Genomic DNA, 7,357 nt, shown 5'->3' on the forward strand with positions numbered 1-7,357 from the left:
AAGATAAAAATCTATCCAGAATCAAATAACTGCACACAAACCAGATTAATATCATCACAGATTATCAATTTGTGTACGAAAAGGAAATTTTATGTATTGATTATGATGTGCATACTGGGAAATATTAGAATTGACAAAGTTAATGATTTTACAAGAGAGAAAGTTAAAAGATGTATATATAGTCACAACTCAAGTACAATGGGGAAAAAGTTCCTTATCCCTTGAACCTTCCATTGTGAACTTGACTTGAAATAGAAATTTTGCACACACATGAGAATGTAATGAGGAAATAAAAGCACTAGATAAACACGGAACTCAACCAGTGAATAATATCCAAAAGCATATTTTCAGAATCTAGAGCTTATTTAAAGAGGGAAAAAAAAGAAACCAAGATTAAGGGTAAGAATATTACTTGTATCACAATTTTAAGTGATCAATTAATTAGTCATAATCACATAAATCTTGCTTCCGACGGTTGTTGTCTAAGAAAATTTTACTTGCAAATTATAAAAATTATAAATATGTGAAGCAAATGCAGGTTCTAACCTTCGTCGTCCCGAAAAAGGTAGAGTAGATCCTTGGGTTGATCAATTGTCCGGGGGTATTTTTTTCTGAAGATCTTTTTAAACTGCTGCACCGACGGCCGACACTGCCTTTATATGGGAGAATGGTGGCTAGTTCCGCTCGACGACATTGAAGACCTCGAGGGCATTGAACGGTGGTCTGCAGTAACTTCGTGGGTAGTAAACACAGAAACCAAGTAAAGAAAAAGCGATGGAAAAGGTTACCCTTTGGGTTATCGGAGATAAAAGACATAAATGTGCTTGGGCGGAAGAATGCGACTACGACAATGCTAGCTTCTTCTGGTGGTTGTGCTGGGTTAGGGATTCGAAATCTGTTTGAAACAAAAAGAGAGTTGAATGATCAAGATTTGGGTATTTATAAAACTTTGCGACGTTTTTTAAACCAAACACTGCTATAGAATATACTAACGCAGTGTTTTCAAACAAAACGCCACTAAAGGTTAATTATATTGATGCAATTTTTTTAAATGCCACAAACGTTCTGAACAATTGCGAAGTTTGTTTTAAAAACACCACTAAAGAACTTTCTCTTGCGGCGTTTGTTTAGAAACGCCATTATAGTACTATGTTGTAGCGGCGTTTGTCTAAAAACGCCACAATATATGTATCCTATTGCGGCGTTTGTTTAAAAATGCCATTAAAGAACTATTCTTTTGTGGCGTTTGTTTAAAAACACCACTAAAGTAGATTCTTTGGCGGCGTTTGTTTAAAAACGCCACTAAAGTACTTATATGTATCGACGTTAGTGAAATAAACGCCGCTAAATTATGAGTTTTAGCGGGGTTTATGGAAAAACGCCGTTAATGTTATCATTTTATGGCGTTTTGGATATAAACACTGCGATATGCATAAATTTAGTGATGTTTTCAAAGAAAACGCCGCTATATACCTATTTTTCGTGGATGCATTGTTCAATGGATTTAGGAGCAAACTTGTTCTATGTGCAGATAGTAATTGGAAAGAGTGGAATAAGAAGAAGAAGAAGATATGGGTTTTTTATTAACTTTTAAGTGCCACGTAATACTTCTAATAATGGGTTAATAGACATGAAAGGTTGAGGGACTTAAACCGGACGAATCAATAATATAAGGGTCCAAATGCGCTTAACTTTTAAACTAGTGATCAAAATAGATCAGACCAAAAATAAAAGAGACTATTCACATAATTTACCATATTACTTTTATGTTTGATTGAGTAAAACAATTATATTTTTATTTTTATTTTAAATCTTATTTTAAATAAAAATATTAAATTTAATATAAAAATATGAATTCATTTTATGCGTTTATTTACTTTCAGCATTGCCTCTTAATTAAATAATGATACCTTGGAATTTCCTAAAGAAAAACTTGGTTGAGCAGTAGGAAAATTATTTTCCATGTGTTCTATGCCATCTGATTGCAGCCAGTCAAAGTCCGATACACTGCCGCACTTTCCACTAATGTCGAACATTTCATTTTCACCCTGTCAATTTAAGAAAAAAATCATTCAATAATGTTATCACACGTATCATCATATAATTAAAAGATTAAATATATTAAATTAATATAAAATTATGATTAATTTGATAAAATATGTAAGTAATAAAGATTAAATATATAATTATATTAATTTTATTAATTGTCACAATAACACTTCCGTTAAATGTTAACACAACTGGTTTGATTAAATGCATTTAAATAGTTGAGTGATCTAAATAATAAAATTTCAAAAATAGTGATCAAAATAAAAAAAAACTACTATAATTAGTTGGTCACTGATATAGTTTACCCATATTATTATGGATAAAAAAACAACAAATGAGGAAAATAAATTAAAAAAAAGGAGGCTTTCTTCATTGTGGCGTGGGGACTGGGGAGGACGTAAAAACCCTAACGCGCCTCTACCTGACTCTTTAGCTCTTCTTAGCCGCTTCGCGGATTCCTTTGGTGTGCCTTTGTCTTTTACAGGTAAGGACTTCTCTGTTGTTCTTTAATCCTTAATCGAATATCAAATGGCTCTTAGAGCCTAAAACTTTCATTGACGCCATTAGGTAAACCAGATTTAAATTCTATTTAACCACCGTGAGTCAAACATGTTAAAAGTCAAATTTTCGATGCATTAATGCATTGAATGGTGAATGGTCAAATTCAAGATTCACAACATTAATTTTGTTGAAAATTTCGGAAAATTACTAAATTTAGTCTCTGTACTTTAGGATATTTACAAGATTAGTCCTTAAGCTTCAACTATAAATACCCTAACCCATTTAGCTTCAAAATCATCCCAAATCATTCTAGCTTTCTCCTAATACTAGAGAATTTAGAGAGTTTTCTTGAGAGTTGTTTTCTCATTTTTATCAAGAGAGAATCGTTATTGTTTTCTCCTTGTTAGATCGAGAGAAGTTGTAATTCCTATTTTCTCATAGTGAAATTCTTCTATCTTTGCCCGTGGTTTTTACCCTATATTATTTAGGGATTTTCAACGTAAAATTTGTGTCTTCTTTATCTTCAATTTTATTTTATCAAATTATCAGTTGTGATTTTGCTCTATCTGATAGTCGTATTCCGCAACAATTGGCATCAGAGTCAGATTAGAGTGTGTAATATCTACTTATTATCTTTGTGGTTGCCACCAAAATGTGGATCCTCCAACATAAGAAAGTAAGAAGTTATTACTCATTCTTTGAAGGTTCTAGAGAACTATTCACGATAGTGAAATAGTGAGAGCTATCCACAATAAAAGCTATGGCAACGAAATTTGATATTGAAAAGTTCAATGGGAGAAATTTCTCATTGTGGAAATTGAAGATGAAGACCATCATGAGGAAAGACAGTTGTCTAGCAGCTATCAGTGAAAGGCCGGTAGATTTCACATATGACAACAAATAGATCAAAATGGACAGGAATGCTATGGAAAACTTCCACCTAGCATTAGCAGATGAAGTATTGTAAAGCATCAAGGAGAAGAAGACAACTAAGGAGATATGGGATCATCTCACCAAACTGTACGAGGCCACATCGTTGCACAATAAAATTTTCCTTAAGAGGAAATTGTATACTCTCCGGATTCCAAAATCTACTTCAGTGACGGAGCATTTAAACACACTGAACACTTTATTTTCTCAGCTTACATCCTTAAGATGTAAAATAGGAGAACCAAAACGTGTTGAACTTCTACTTCAAAGTCTACCTGATTCGTATGAACAACTCTTCATCAACTTGACAAACAGTAATGTCACAGTCTAGTCTTCGATGACGTTGCAGATGTTGTTCTACAAGAAGAAAACCGGCACAAGAACAAGGAACACAGACAAGTAAATCTGTAACAAGTAGAAGCGTTGACAATGATTAGAGGGAGATCAATAGAACGTGGCTAAAGCAGCAGTCACAAACATGATAGATAAAGTCGAGAAGAAAAAAGAATTTAAAGTGCTATAACTATAGAAAGAATGGTCACTTGAAGAAGGATTGTTGGAGTTTAGGTAAAAACTCCAATCCACAAGGCAATACCGCAAACACTTCAGATGATGGAGATGCTCTATGTTGTGAATCGTCAACCACTGTGGAATGTAGATAGGGATTTGCAGATATATGGCTTATTGATTCAGGAGCAACATATCACCTGACCTCAAGAAGACAATGGTTTCATCATTATGAACCTGTCTCAGGAGGATCTATGTATAGTTGCAATGATCATGCCTTAGAGATCGTTGGCGTGGGAACCATCAAATTGAAGATGTATGATGAAACAATTAAATTTGTTCGAGATGTGTGGCACGTGAAAGGCCTGAAGAAAAATTTATTATTCTACAGGTTGTTGGATAATAATGCAAGCAAGATTGAAACACGGAAAGAAATTATTAAGGTGTTCTGTGGAGCGCTTGTGGTGATGAAAGGTGAAAAGATAACAGCAAACTTGTACATGCTGAAGGGAAAGACTTTGCTAGAAGCAGAAGCCTCTGTGCCTCATGTAGTTCAGATTCTGCAATGCTATGGCATCAAAAACTTGGACACATGTCAGAACAAGGAATGAAAGTCCTTGTAGAGCAAAAGATACTTCCAAGCTTAACAAATGTATCACTTACTTTGTGTGAGCATTGCATAACAAGTAAGAAGCACCGGTTGAAATTCAACACGTCAAATTCTAGAGGCAAAAATGTTCTAGAATTGGTTCATTCTGATGTATGGCAAGCACCAGTTACATCCCTAGGTGGAGCAAAATACTTTGTCTCATTTATTGATTACTACTCCAGGAGATATTGGGTGTACCCTATTAAGAAAAGTCAGATGTGTTTTCAACTTTCAAAAACTTCAAATCGCGGGTGGAACTTGATTCTGGAAATAAGATCAAGTGTTTCAGAACATATAATGGAGGAGAATACACAAGTGAAGAATTTGATGACTTTTGCAGGAAAAAAGGCATCAAAAGACAGTTCACAATGGCGAACACTCCTCAACAAAATGGAGAGGCAGAGCAGATGAACAGAACCTTGTTAAAAAGAACAAGAGCAATGTTGAGGGCTGCAGGCCTAGAAAAATCATTTTGGGCAGAAGCTGTCAATACTGCCTATTATTTGGTAAATCGAGCTCCATAAATTGCAATAGAGTTGAAGACACCAATGAAGATGTGGACTGGTAAACCAAATAATTATTCAAACTCCATGTATTTGGAAGTATTTTGTATGTGATGTACAACTCCCAAGAAATTTCAAAGTTGGATCCAAAATCCAGGAAATGCAAATTCTTGGGGTATGCTGATGGTGTAAAGGGGTATCGCTTGTGGGATCCCACTGCACATAAAGTGATCATCAATAGGGATGTTATCTTTGTAGAAGATAAACTACAAAGAAAAGAAGAAGATAGTATCACTGAAAAGTCAGAGACTACACAGATACATGTGGAAAATGAGTTTGAACAAGGAGATTCTTCTGAAGTAGAACCAGCACATGATGAACAATAACCAGAGAGTTCTGAAGCTGAAACAACTAGTCAATCAGATCGTGTGAGAAGACATCTCAATTGGAAATCAGATTATGCTATAGAAGGAAATATTGTATATTGTCTTTTAACAGAGGAAGATGAGCCATCAACATACCAGGAGGTAATAAACAGCTCAGATGCTTCACTATGGATGATGACGATGCAAGAAGAAATTGAAGCCCTTCATAAAAATAATACATGTGACCTTGTGTCACTACCACAAGGAAGGAAGCTAATTGGTAAAAAATGGGTCTTCAAAATCAAGCAAAATGGTAACGATCAAGTTGAGAGGTATCGTGCAAGACTGGTGGTCAACGGACTCAAAAAGAATGTATTGATTTCAATGAAATCTTTTCTTTTATGGTTTGACTAACAACAATTCGAGTAGTCTTGGAAATGTGTGCTACATTGAACTTACATGTAGAGCAACTAGATGTTAAAATAGCTTTTCTGCATGGAAATCTTGAAGAAGAAATTTACATGCTCCAGCCTGAAGGTTTTGAAGAAAAAGAAAAGAAGAACTTGGTTTGCAGGTTGAACAAATCTCTGTACGGTCTAAAGAAGGTTCCAAGATGTTGGTATAAGAGATTTGATTCCTTCATTATATGTCTTGGATACAACAAACATAAAGAAGACCCTTGTTCTTATTTCAAGAGGCTTGGTGATAACGATTTTGTTATATTGTTGTTGTATGTGGATGACATGTTGGTTGCAGGACCCAAAAAATTATATTGAATAATTGAAGGCACAACTAGCTAGGGAATTTGAAATAAAGGACTTGGGATCAGCAAATAAATATTCTAGGGATGCAAATTCACCGAGACAGAAGTAATAGGAAGATTTGACTTTCACAAAAGAATTACTTGAAGAAGATCTTGTCACGATTCAACATGCAAGATTGTAAGTCAATTTCTACCCCTCTTCCTATTAACTTCAAATTATCCTCCACTATAAGTCCTAGCAGTGAAGAAGAGAGGATGGAGATGTCTCGAGTACCGTATACATCAGCATTGGGAAGTTTAATGTTCTCTATGATATGCACAAGACCAGACATTGCACAAGCAGTGAGAGTGGTTAATCGGTACATGGTGAATCAAGGCAAAGAGCATTGGAATACAGTAAAGAGGATTTTGAGATACATCAAATAGACCTCAAATGTTATATTATGTTACGGAGTATCAAACTTACTTATCAATGGGTATGTCGATTCTAACTATGCAGGGGATTTGGATAAAACAAATCTACTACAGGATATGTGTTCAAAGTTGCTGGTAGAGCTATAAGATGGGTTTCAAAATTGCAGTCAGTTGTGGCTACATCCACAACAGAGGCAGAATATGTAGCAACTACACAAGCCAGTAAAGAAGCAATTTTGTTGAAGATGCTATTGGAGGAGCTTGGGCACAATCAAGAGTATGTCTCTCTATTTTGTGATAGTCAAAGTGCCTTGCATCTAGCAAGGAATCCAGTATTTCATTCAAGGACAAAACACATACGAGTTCAGTACCATTTTATTCGTGAAAATGTGGAAGAATGGACGGTAGATATGCAGAAAATCCTTACCAAAGACAACATAGCAGATTTCATGGCGAAGGCAATCAATGCTGATAAATTTACTTGGTGTCGATCCTCTTGTGGCCTGTCAGAAACATAAGCAAAATGGTGGTACAAAGTAGAAAGAATGGTGTGAAGATATGATTGTTCCAATCAAATCTTCAAGTGAGAGATTGTTAAAAGTTAGATTTTCGATGCATTAATGCACCGAATGGTGCATGGTCAAATTCAATATTCACAACATGATTTTGTTGAAAA

Source organism: Hibiscus syriacus, unplaced genomic scaffold, assembly GCF_006381635.1.
Source record: "Hibiscus syriacus cultivar Baekdansim isolate YM2019G1 unplaced genomic scaffold, ASM638163v2 tig00110865_pilon, whole genome shotgun sequence".
Classification (NCBI taxonomy): Eukaryota; Viridiplantae; Streptophyta; class Magnoliopsida; order Malvales; family Malvaceae; genus Hibiscus; species Hibiscus syriacus.